Below are 13,683 nucleotides of genomic sequence, written 5' to 3'. Positions count from 1 at the left end.
CAATAAAATAAAGATAAGGAGAGGTTGCTACAGTAGTAACAACTTCCAAGACACAACAAAACAGTAGCAAAATAAACACATGGGTTATCTCCCAAGAAGTTCTTTCTTTATAGCCATTAAGATGGGCTCAACAGTTTTAATAATGCACTCGCAAGAAATAAGAGTTGAAGTAAAAGAGAGCATCAAAAAGCAAATTCAAAACACATTTAAGTTTAACCCATTTCCTATGCATAGGAATCTTGTACACAAATAAATTCATGAAGAACAAAGTGATAAGCATAAGAAGATAAAACAAGAGTAACTTCAAAATTTTAAGCATATAGAGAGGTGTTTTAGTACCATGCAAATTTCTACAACCATATTTTCCTCTCTCATAATAATTTTCAGTAGCTTCATGAACAAACTCAACAATATAACTATCACATATAGCATGCTTTTCATGATCCATAAACACATAATTTTTATCAAGCTCAAAAGTAGTGCGATTAAAACTTTCAAACACACTTTTATCAATAATGTAACAAGATGGTTGATCAATTTCAAGAGATATGGGACTCATAGATAATGTCAAGACCTCTCCAATCCCATTTTCATTAGTAGTACAATTAATATTATCAAGTAACATAGGACCATCATCAAGAGCTTTATCATAAACATTTGCTACGCAAAATTCTTTAGTACCATGCATTTCGACATCAGGCACAAACAAAGAATTATCATAAGATTTATCAAAGTAGCCTTATCATAAATAACAGTAGCATAATTATTCTCACAAGTTTTACTCATAGGGAATATTTCAAGAGAATCCACAGGAACATAACATTCAACCTCTTTCGGTAAGCATGGAGGACAATCAAATAGTGTAAGAGATAAAGAGTTACTCTCATTAGAAGGTTGGCATGGGTAGCTAATCCATTATTCCTCCTTTTGTTCATCATGATACGTCTCCGACGTATCGATAATTTCTTATGTTCTATGCCATATTATTGATGATACCTACATGTTTTATGCACACTTTATGTCATATTCGTGCATTTTCTGGAACTAACCTATTAACAAGATGCCGAAGTGCCAGTTCCTGTTTTCTCCTGTTTTTGGTTTCAGAAATCCTAGTAACGAAATATTCTCGGAATTGGACGAAACGAAGACCCAGGGGCCTATTTTTCCACGGAGCTTCCAGAAGACCGAAGAGCATACGAAGTGGGGCCACGAGGTGGCGACACCACATGGCGGCGCGGCCAAGGGGGGGCCCAAGCCGCCCTATGGTGTGGGCCCCTCGTCAGGCCCCCGACTCTGCCCTTCCGCCTACTTAAAGCCTCCGTCGCGAAACCTCTGATGCGAAAAACCACGATACGGAAAACCTTCCAGAGACGCCGCCGCCGCCAATCCCATCTCGGGGGATTCTGGAGATCTCCTCCGGCACCTCGCCGGAGAGGGGATTCATCTCCCGGAGGACTCTACACCGCCATGGTCGCCTCCGGAGTGATGAGTGAGTAGTTCACCCCTGGACTATGGGTCCATAGCAGTAGCTAGATGGTTGTTTTCTCCTCATTGTGCTTCATTGTCGGATCTTGTGAGCTGCCTAACATGATCAAGATCATCTATCTGTAATACTCTATGTTGTGTTTGTCGGGATCCGATGGATAGAGAATACCATGTTATGTTAATTATCAAGTTATTACATATGTGTTGTTTATGATCTTGCATGCTCTCCGTTACTAGTAGAGGCTCGGCCAAGTTTTTGCTTTTAACTCCAAGAGTGAGTACTTATGCTCGATAGTGGGTTCATGCCCGCATTGACACCCGGGACGAGTGACTGAAAGTTCTAAGGTTGTGCTGTGTCTGTTGCCACTAGGGATAAAACATTGGCGCTATGTCCGAGGATGTAGTTGTTGATTACATTACGCACCATACTTAATGCAATTGTCTGTTGCTTTGCAACTTAATACTCGGAAGGGGTTCGGACGATAACCTCGAAGGTGGACTTTTTAGGCATAGATGCGGTTGGATGGCGGTCTATGTACTTTGTCGTAATGCCCAATTAAATCTCACTATACTTATCATGCCATGTATGTGCATTGTTATGCCCTCTCTATTTGTCAATTGCCCGACTCGTAATTTGTTCACCCAACATGCTTTTATCTTATGGGAGAGACACCTCTAGTGAACTGTGGATCCCGGTCCATTCTTTAATACTGAAATACAAATCTGCTGCAATACTTGTTTTACTGTTTTCTCTGCAAACAATCATCTTCCACACAATACGGTTAATCCTTTGTTACAGCAAGCCGGTGAGATTGACAACCTCACTCTGTTTCGTTGGGGCAAAGTACTTTGGTTGTGTTGTGCAGGTTCCACGTTGGCGCGGAATCTCCGGTGTTGCGCCGCACTACATCCCGCCGCCATCAACCTTCAACGTGCTTCTTGATTCCTCACTGGTTCGATTAAACCTTGGTTTCTTATCGAGGAAACTTGCCGCTGTGCGCATCACACCTTCCTCTTGGGGTTCCCAACGGACGTGTCAACTACACGCATCAAGAAAATTTCGGCGCCGTTGTCGGGGAGATCAAGACACGCCGCAAGGGAGTCTCCACTTCCCAATCTCTTTACTTTGTTTTTGTCTTGCTTTATTTTATTTACTACTTTGTTTGCTGCATTATATCAAAACACAAAAAAATTAGTTGCTAGTTTTACTTTATTTACTGTCTTGCACTCTATATCAAAAACACAAAAAAATTAGTTTACTTGCATTTACTTTTTCTAGTTTGTTTTATTTACTACTGCTAAAATGGCCAACCCTGAAAATACTAATTTGTGTGACTTCACTAGCACAAATAATAATGATTTCCTATGCACACCTATTGCTCCACCTGCTACTACAGCAGAATTCTTTGAAATTAAACCTGCTTTACTAAATCTTGTTATGCGAGAGCAATTTTCCGGTGTTAGTTCTGATGATGCTGCTGCCCATCTCAATAATTTTGTTGAACTATGTGAAATGCAAAAGTATAAAGATGTAGATGGTGACATTATAAAATTAAAATTGTTCCCTTTCTCATTAAGAGGAAGAGCTAAAGATTGGTTGCTATCTCTGCCTAAGAATAGTATTGATTCATGGACTAAATGCAAGGATGCTTTTATTGGTAGATATTATCCCCCTGCTAAAATTATATCTCTGAGGAGTAGCATAATGAATTTTAAACAATTGGATAATGAACATGTTGCTCAATCTTGGAAAAGAATGAAATCTCTGGTTCAAAATTGCCCAACCCATGGACTGACTACTTGGATGATCATCCAAACCTTCTATGCAGGACTAAATTTTTCTTCGCGGAATTTATTGGATTCAGCTGCTGGAGGTACCTTTATGTCCATTACTCTTGGTGAAGCAACAAAGCTTCTTGATAATATGATGGTTAATTACTCTGAATGGCACACGGAAAGAGCTCCACAAGGTAAGAAGGTAAATTCTGTTGAAGAAACCTCTTCCTTGAATGATAAGGTTGATGCTATTATGTCTATGCTTGCGAATGATAGGACTAATGTTGATCCTAATAATGTTCCATTAGCTTCATTGGTTGCCCAAGAAGAACATGTTGATGTAAACTTCATTAAAAATAATAATTTCAACAATAATGCTTATCGGAACAATTCTAGTAATAACTATAGGCCATATCCTTATAATAATGGTAACGGTTATGCTAATTCTTATGGGAATTCTTACAACAATAATAGGAATACACCCCCTGGACTTGAAGCCATGCTTAAAGAATTTATTAGTACACAAACTGCCTTTAACAAATCTGTTGAGGAAAAGCTCAATAAAATTGATATTCTTGCTTCTAGAGTTGATAGTCTTGCCTCTGATGTTGATATTTTGAAATCGAAAGTTATGCCTAATAGGGATATTGAAAATTAAATTGTTACTACAGCAAATGCTATCCAAGTTAGAATTAATGAGAATATAAGATTAATGGCTGAACTGCGTGCTAGGTGGGATAGAGAAGAAAATGAAAAACTAGCTAAAAAGGAAAATGTAGCTAAAGTTTGGACTATTACCACCACTAGCAATGCTAATGATTCACATGTTGCTGCACCTCCTACTATCAATGATAAAATAATTGGTGTTGGCAATGCTTCTACTCATAGTGCAAAGCGCGCAAAATTATCTGAAACTGCTAAAACTGCTGAAACTGCCTGTGATAAAACTGCTGAAATTTTTTCCAACCTTGGGGATGATAATCCCATTGCTTTAGATTTTGATGATTGCCACATCTCTGAAGTTATAAAGTTCTTGCAAAAACTTGCTAAAAGTTCCAATGCTAGCGCTGTAAACTTGGCTTTCACAAAACATATTACAAATGCTCTCATAAAAGCTAGAGAAGAAAAACTAAAACTTGAAAATTCTATTCCTAGAAAGCTAGAGGATGGTTGGGAGCCCATCATTAAAATGAGAGTCAAAGATTTTGATTGTAATGCTTTATGTGATCTTGGTGCAAGTATTTCGTTATGCCTAAAAAAGTCTATGATATGCTTGACTTGCCACCATTGAAAAATTGTTATTTGGATGTTAATCTCGCTGATAATGCTAAAAAGAAACCTTTGGGGAAAGTTGATAATGTTCATATTATGGTTAACAATAACCTTGTCCCCGTTGATTTTGTTGTCTTGGATATTGAATGCAATGCATCTTGCCCCATTATATTGGGAAGACCTTTTCTTCGAACCGTTGGTGCTACTATTGATATGAAGGAAGGTAATATTAAATATCAATTTCCTCTCAAGAAAGGTATGGAACACTTCCCTAGAAAGATAATGAAGTTACCTTATGATTCTATTATTAGAACAAATTATGATGTTGATACTTCGTCTCTCGATGTTACTTGAGTTACACTTTCTGCGCCTAGCTGAAAGGCGTTAAACAAAAGCGCTTATGGGAGACAACCCATGTTTTTACTCCAGTATTTTTGTTTTATATTTGTGTCTTGGAAGTTGTTTACTACTGTAGCAACCTCTCCTTATCTTAGTTTTGAGTTTTGTTGTGCCAAGTAAAGTCTTTGATAGTAAAGTAAGTACTAGATTTGGATTACTGCGGAGTTCCAGATTTCTTTGCTGTCACGAATCTGGGTCTACCTCCCTGTAGGTAGCTCAGAAAATTAAGCCAATTTACGTGCATGATCCTCAGATATGTACGCAACTTTCATTCAATTTGAGCATTTTCATTTGAGCAAGTCTGGTGGCCTAATAAAATCCATCTTTACGGACTGTTCTGTTTTGACAGATTCTGCCTTTTATTTTGCATTGTCTCTTTTGCTATGTTGGATGAATTTCTTTGATCCATTAATGTCCAGTAGCTTTATGCAATGTCCAGAAGTGTTAAGACTGATTGTGTCACCTCTGAACATGTGAATTTTTATTATGCACTAACCCTCTAATGAGTTGTTTCGAGTTTGGTGTGGAGGAAGTTTTCAAGGATCAAGAGAGGAGTATGATGCAATATGATCAAGGAGAGTGAAAGCTCTAAGCTTGGGGATGCCCGGTGGTTCACCCCTGCATATTCTAAGAAGACTCAAGCGTCTAAGCTTGGGGATGCCCAAGGCATCCCCTTCTTCATCGACAACATTATCAGGTTCCTCCCTTGAAACTATATTTTTATTCCGTCACATCTTATGTACTTTGCTTGGAGCGTCGGTTTGTTTTTGTTTTTTGTTTTGTTTGAATAAAATGGATCCTAGCATTCACTTTATGGGAGTGAGACACGCTCCGCTGTAGCATATGGACAAATATGTCCTTAGGCTCTACTCATAGTATTCATGGCGAAGTTTCTTCTTCGTTAAATTGTTATATGGTTGGAATTGGAAAATACTACATGTAGTAACTCTAAAATGTCTTGGATAATTTGATACTTGGCAATTGTTGTGCTCATGTTTAAGCTCTTGCATCATATACTTTGCACCCATTAATGAAGAAATACTTAGAGCTTGCTAATTTGGTTTGCATATTTGGTTTCTCTAGAGTCTAGATAACATCTAGTATTGAGTTTTGAACAACAAGGAAGACGGTATGGAGTCTTATAATGTTTACCATATGTCTTTTATGTGAGTTTTGCTGTACCGTTCATCCTTGTGTTTGTTTCAAATAACCTTGCTAGCCTAAACCTTGTATCGAGAGGGAATACTTCTCATGCATCCAAAATACTTGAGCCAACCACTATGCCATTTGTGTCCACCATACCTACCTACTACATGGTATTTATCCGCCATTCCAAAGTAAATTGCTTGAGTGCTACCTTTAAAACTCCATCATTCACCTTTGCAATATATAGCTCATGGGACAAATAGCTTAAAAACTATTGTGGTATTGAATATGTACTTATGCACTTTATCTCTTATTAAGTTGCTTGTTGTGCGATAACCATGCTTCTGGGACGCCATCAACTATTCTTTGTTGAATATCATGTGAGTTGCTATGCATGTCCGTCTTGTCTGAAGTAAGAGAGATCTACCACCTTCATGGTTGGAGCATGCATATTGTTAGAGAAGAACATTGGGCCGCTAACTAAAGCCATGATTCATGGTGGAAGTTTCAGTCTTGGACATATATCCTCAATCTCATATGAGAATAATAATTGTTGCCACATGCTTATGCATTAAAGAGGAGTCCATTATCTGTTGTCCATGTTGTCCCGGTATGGATGTCTAAGTTGAGAATAATCAAAAGCGAGAAATCCAAAATGCGAGCTTTCTCCTTAGACCTTTGTACAGGCGGCATGGAGGTACCCCATTGTGACACTTGGTTAAAACATGTGCATTGCAAAGATCCGGTAGTCCAAGTTAATTAGGACAAGGTGCGGGCACTATTAGTATACTATGCATGAGGCTTGCAACTTGTAAGATATAATGTACATAACTCATATGCTTTATTACTACCGTTGACAAAATTGTTTCATGTTTTCAAAATAAAAGCTCTAGCACAAATATAGCAATCGATGCTTTCCTCTTTGAAGGACCATTCTTTTTTACTTTTATGTTGAGTCAGTTCACCTATCTCTCTCCACCTCAAGAAGCAAACACTTGTGTGAACTGTGCATTGATTCCTACATACTTGCATATTGTACTTGTTATATTACTCTATGTTGACAATTATCCATGAGATATACATGTTACAAGTTGAAAGCAACCGCTGAAACTTAATCTTCCTTTGTGTTGCTTCAATACCTTTACTTTGATTTGTTGCTTTATGAGTTAACTCTTATGCAAGACTTATTAATACTTGTCTTGAAGTACTATTCATGAAAAGTCTTTGCTCTATGATTCACTTGTTTACTCATGTCATTACCATTGTTTTGATCGCTGCATCCACTACATATGTTTACAAATAGTATGATCAAGGTTATGATGGCATATCACTTCGGAAATTATCTTTGTTATCGTTTTACACTGCTCGGGACGAGCAGAACTAAGCTTGGGGATGCTTGATACGTCTCCGACGTATCGATAATTTCTTATGTTCTATGCCATATTATTGATGATACCTACATGTTTTATGCACACTTTATGTCATATTCGTGCATTTTACGGAACTAATCTATTAACAAGATGCCGAAGTGCCGGTTCCGTTTTCTCGCTGTTTTTGGTTTCAGAAATCCTAGTAACGAAATATTCTCGGAATTGGACGAAACGAAGACCCAGGGGCCTATTTTTCCACGGAGCTTCCGGAAGACCGAAGAGCATACGAAGTGGGGCCACGAGGTGGCGACACCACATGGCGGCGCGGCCAAGGGGGGCCGCGCCGCCTATGGTGTGGGCCCCTCGTCAGCCCCCGACTCTGCCCTTCCGCCTACTTAAAGCCTCCGTCGCGAAACCCCTGATGCGAAAAACCACGATACGGAAAACCTTCCAGAGACGCCGCCGCCGCCAATCCCATCTCGGGGGATTCTGGAGATCTCCTCCGGCACCCTGCCGGAGAGGGATTCATCTCCCGGAGGACTCTACACCGCCATGGTCGCCTCCGGAGTGATGAGTGAGTAGTTCACCCCTGGACTATGGGTCCATAGCAGTAGCTAGATGGTTGTCTTCTCCTCATTGTGCTTCATTGTCGGATCTTGTGAGCTACCTAACATGATCAAGATCATCTATCTGTAATACTCTATGTTGTGTTTGTCGGGATCCGATGGATAGAGAATACCATGTTATGTTAATTATCAAGTTATTACATATGTGTTGTTTATGATCTTGCATGCTCTCCGTTACTAGTAGAGGCTCCGGCCAAGTTTTTGCTTTTAACTCCAAGAGTGAGTACTTATGCTCGATAGTGGGTTCATGCACGCATTGACACCGGGACGGTGACGAAAGTTCTAAGGTTGTCGTTGTCTTGTTGCCACTAGGGATAAAACATTGGCGCTATGTCCGAGGATGTAGTTGTTGATTACATTACGCACCATACTTAATGCAATTGTCCGTTGCTTTGCAACTTAATACTTGGAAGGGGTTCGGACGATAACTCTGAAGGTGGACTTTTTAGGCATAGATGCGGTTGGATGGCGGTCTATGTACTTTGTCGTAATGCCCAATTAAATCTCACTATACTTATCATGCCATGTATGTGCATTGTTATGCCCTCTCTATTTGTCAATTGCCCGACTGTAATTTGTTCACCCAACATGCTTTTATCTTATGGGAGAGACACCTCTAGTGAACTGTGGACCCCGGTCCATTCTTTAATACTTGAAATACAAATCTGCTTGCAATACTTGTTTTACTCGTTTTCTCTGCAAACAATCATCTTCCACACAATACGGTTAATCCTTTGTTACAGCAAGCCGGTGAGATTGACAACCTCACTGTTTCGTTGGGGCAAAGTACTTTGGTTGTGTTGTGCGGGTTCCACGTTGGCGCCGGAATCTCCGGTGTTGCGCCGCACTACATCCCGCCGCCATCAACCTTCAACGTGCTTCTTGACTCCTACTGGTTCGATTAAACCTTGGTTTCTTACTGAGGGAAACTTGCCGCTGTGCGCATCACACCTTCCTCTTGGGGTTCCCAACGGACGTGTCAACTACACGCATCACATCACTCTCCTCTTCTTTTTCATCCAATGAGCTTTCAGGTTCATCAATTTCCTCCTCTTTTTCATCCAATGAGCTTTCAGGTTCATCAATTTCTTCTTCCACTGGTCCCTGCAAATTGTGAGTGCATTCTTGTGCATTAATGAGTCTCTCTTTATAATCAATGATATAAGGATTATCAGTGTAACTTTCATTGCAAAAATTAAGGATAGAAGAGACATAATCTTTAAGGTTCTTACAAACAACACAAGTTTCATAATTTTTAACCATGAAGGATTCTATCTCGCAGGCTCCCATAAATATGACAAATTGTTCTACCTCTTCAAACCCAAAATGAATATAGCTATTCCGATTATAGTTCTTAATTAAAAATTCCTCACTAAAGCCACATTGAAATTTAAGATGTTCGAGTGTCCTGTTGAGAGCAACGAGTTTATATCATGGCGTTTAAGCAAGATTTTAGCAATTGTATTCAATTTTTCTATCACAGCACTCATCACTTTTCCCGCTCTTGATTCTCTATAATTATTATAATATTCTATAAGCTCCAAGTAGGTTATGGGTTCTCCCATAACAGCAGTTTTTAATTTTTAGGTTTTTCAATTTTTTTATGGATTTTTGGGTATATGAGAAAAGTAAAACAAGACAAAAAGAAACTAGACAAAAGTAAACTAAGAAAAATTAAACAAGACAGAAATAAACTAAGCACAAATAAACTAGGCAAAACAAAGTAAAACAAAATAAAAACAGAGAGAGAGAGGTAGAGTGTACTCCCCAGGTGAACTTATGAGTAGAGCTATGCCTCCCCGGCAACGGCGACAGAAAACAGTCTTGATGACCCACAAGTATAGGGGATCGCAGCAGTCTTCGCGGGTAGTAAAACCCAATTTATTGATTCGACACAAGGGGAGACAAAGAATACTTGAAAGCCTTAACAGCGGAGTTGTCAATTCAGCTGCACTCGGAAACAGACTTGCTCGCAAGAGTTTATCGATAGTAACGGTTTTATAGCGATAGCAGTAGTGAAATAACGAGCAGCAGAGTAACGAGAGACAGCAGTAGTGATTATAGTAAACGAGCGAGGATTAAAATACGTAGGCACGGGGACGGATAACGGGCGTTGCATGGATGAGAGAAACTCATGTAACAATCAAGCGGGGCATTTGCGGATAATAATAAAACGGTGTCTAAGTACAAAGCAATCAATAGGCATGTGTTCCAATTATAGTCGTACGTGCTCGCAATGAGAAACTTGCACAACATCTTTTGTCCTACCAGCCGGTGGCAGCCGGGCCTCAAGGGAATCTATTGGATATTAAGGTACTCCTTTTAATAGAGTACCGGAGCAAAGCATTAACACTCCGTGAACACATGTGATCCTCACATCACTACCATCCCCTCCGGTTGTCCCGATTTCTGTCACTTCGGGGCCTTTGGTTCCGGACAGCGACATGTGTATACAACTTGCAGGTAAGACCATAAACAATGAATATCATGATGAAACAATAACATGTTCACATCTGAGATCATGGCACTCGGGCCCTAGTGACAAGCATTAAGCATAACAAGTTGCAACAATATCATCAAAGTACCAATTACGGACACTAGACACTATGCCCTAACAATCTTACACTATTACATGACCAATCTCATCCAATCCCTACCATCCCCTTCGGCCTACAGCGGGGGAATTACTCACACATGGATGGGGGAAACATGGCTGGTTGATGAAGAGGCGTCGGTGGTGATGGCGGCGATGATCTCCTCCAATTCCCCGTCCCGGCGGAGTGCCAGAACGGAGACTTCTGGCTCCCGAGACGGATTTTCGCGATGTGGCGGCGTTCTGGAGGGTTTCTGGCGACTTCGTCAATTGGTATCGCGTTTTTAGGTCGAAAGGGCTTATATAGGCGAAGAGACGGAGTCGGAGGGGCCACGGGGCCTCCTCCCCATAGGCCGGCGTGGCCAGGGTGGAGCCCGCGCGGCCCTGTCGTGTGGGGCCCCCCTGGCTCGCCTCCGACTCTCCTTCGGTGTTCTGGGGCCTTCCGGGAAAAATAAGATGTTTGGCGTTGATTTCGTCCAATTCCGAGAATATTGCCCGAACAGCCTTTCTGGAACCAAAAACAGCAGAAAACAGGAACTGGCACTTCGGCATCTCGTTAATAGGTTAGTTCCGGAAAATGCATAAAAACATTATAAAGTGCAAGCAAAACATGTAAGTATTGTCATAAAACAAGCATGGAACATCAGAAATTATAGGTACGTTGGAGACGTATCACGCTCCTCCGCGCGCCGCTCGTCACTGAGGTTGATGAGCACCGCGTCGATCTTCGCTTCCAGGGCGGCGCCGCCGCCCGCGCTGAGTCGCCAGCCTCCGGGCGCGCGGAAGTCTGCCGGTGCGGGGTAGTCCGCCGCGTGCAGGAGAGAGCGGCAGCCGAAGCCGTTGTTCGCCATTGATCGCCGCTAGCTCTCGCTCGATGAGATTGGGGAAGAGAGATGGTGTGAGAACAGGGAGACGACGTGGTGAATGCGGCCTGACTCGGTAGTTCCGCGATAAATAGAGGGCGACGCACGTGAAACCGAGACGACATCATTAACTCCGCGTGGAAGCTACGTGTCCGGCGAAGACTGACCGGCGGCAGGCTTTTATAGCGCACGGAAGACGATGCGACGAGGACGACGATCGGACTTTCTCGCCGACAAGTCGGGGCCATCAGCCGCGCGGAAAGTTTTCTCGGCGTTTCGCACGCTTTCGTTTCGTCATGACTCCCCGAGCGCTCCCCGGGGGGCGGGGATGACTTGGGCTCCCCGGATGGATAAATGCCCAAATCCAAACGAAAACGAGGATCCAGGGACATGACTGAGCCGTTTTCATCCATCCGGATGACAAAAGCCATCCTGAGGCCTACCCAAGGAGACAGCTGAAGATGCTCTAAGCAGCACAATCTCGACATGGCCGCACACACAGAATGCGTTTCTTTTGTTACTGATACGGGAAAGCTTAGTGGAAGCCAAGGGCTGTTGCGTTCGATAAGCAATGCCATTTTATTTTAGAGTAGCAATGCCATTCTTGGCAACAGGTATACTTCGGAACTCCACATGAAACCAGGGATCGATAAGACTAGTCACATCGAAGCAAATCAGTAGTAACACGCATATCAATCTACTACATCTATTCCGTGGATGAATTTTGACTGAAAAAATTGGGTAATGATCAGTGGCGGAGCGTGACCAAAAGTAAAGAGGAGGCGAAATTCAAGACTTTATCTGAAACTTTTGCTAATTTCAAAGCTATTTGTAACAGGCAACTAACGATTTTCATGCCTTCAAATGCACTTAAAATCTTTTTATTGGGAAAATGCACTTAATTAATATTCTCCGTTTCAATGAATAAGACCTATAAATTTAGTGAATAGTCAACATTTAAATTTGATGAATGTTATAAAAAAATATTCTATAAACATTTACGGTGCCAAATCAATACTACCGTATCAGATTCACTATAAAATATATTTTCATAATATATTTGTTTCATTTTGTAGATGTTTATAAAATTTCAAATATCCGTTTCCTGAATTTGCATAGAATTGACGTACTGAGAATTTATATTTCAATTTTTAACCGCAAGAGGACTAGGCCCAAGATCCACCGATGGCCAGAAAGAAAAAAAAACATAAATAATCAGTTGATCATCGTACATTAAAAAAAAACCTAATTTTACTAGATTGGGACATTACTCAGCAGGCCCATCTCGTCACACAGACAACTGATGTAGAAAATTGAGGCCGCTTTCTCGTTTCTCCCTTGTGCTAGATTGGTAATGATGCTAATTTTATACCAACGATTGTTATATATTTAGAGTAATTCTCTGTCGTTGCCTAATCGACGGTACCTCGGAGGAGGGATCCTCACGAGGGGGAGAAGAAGTAGGGGCCATAGGGTGGAGTGCACACGGGACGGTGGTACGCGAGTTACCCAGCTTCGGAACACCTGCACGATGACAGGGCCTACTGCTGCTTGTCTGGAATTATCTGGGCGCTTTCGCGTTGTTACAATGAGTTGTGGTTGTCCCTCTAGGGCTCCCGGGATCCGGCTTATAAAGGCGCACGGATCTAGGGTTTACATGGAGAGTCCTAGCCGGATTACAGACAGCCTAACTACGGTACAATATCTTGCCGTGCACGTCACGAATCCGCCTTCCATATACGTCGTACTGGATCCGGGTTCCTCATGGGCCTCCATGGATCCGGGTTACTCCTAATGTCGGTACGGATCCGGCCTACTGATCCTGGGGCTGGACTTCTTCCTTCATGATCAACAGCAACTGGGCCGCCCGATGGGCCACATGCCTCATCACCATCTGTGGGCCACCCGGGCTTGCCGGATCTAGGCACTGTCGATGGTACACCCATGAAGTATACCCACAACATTCTCGATCAAAGAAAAACACATCAAATGAGGATGCATTATTCATCAGAATAGAGGAAGTAGTATATGATACTAGATCTATATATAATGCGTGGTATTATGTACTACTCGTATCATTATCTTCTTTTATTTATTGGTTTGTAAAAATATCAATGTAAAATTAGCTATACCTCCATAAATAGGTCTCGATG

This window comes from Lolium rigidum, chromosome 5, assembly GCF_022539505.1.
Source record: "Lolium rigidum isolate FL_2022 chromosome 5, APGP_CSIRO_Lrig_0.1, whole genome shotgun sequence".
NCBI lineage: Eukaryota > Viridiplantae > Streptophyta > Magnoliopsida > Poales > Poaceae > Lolium > Lolium rigidum.
Note: the sequence above shows the minus strand (reverse complement) of the source record.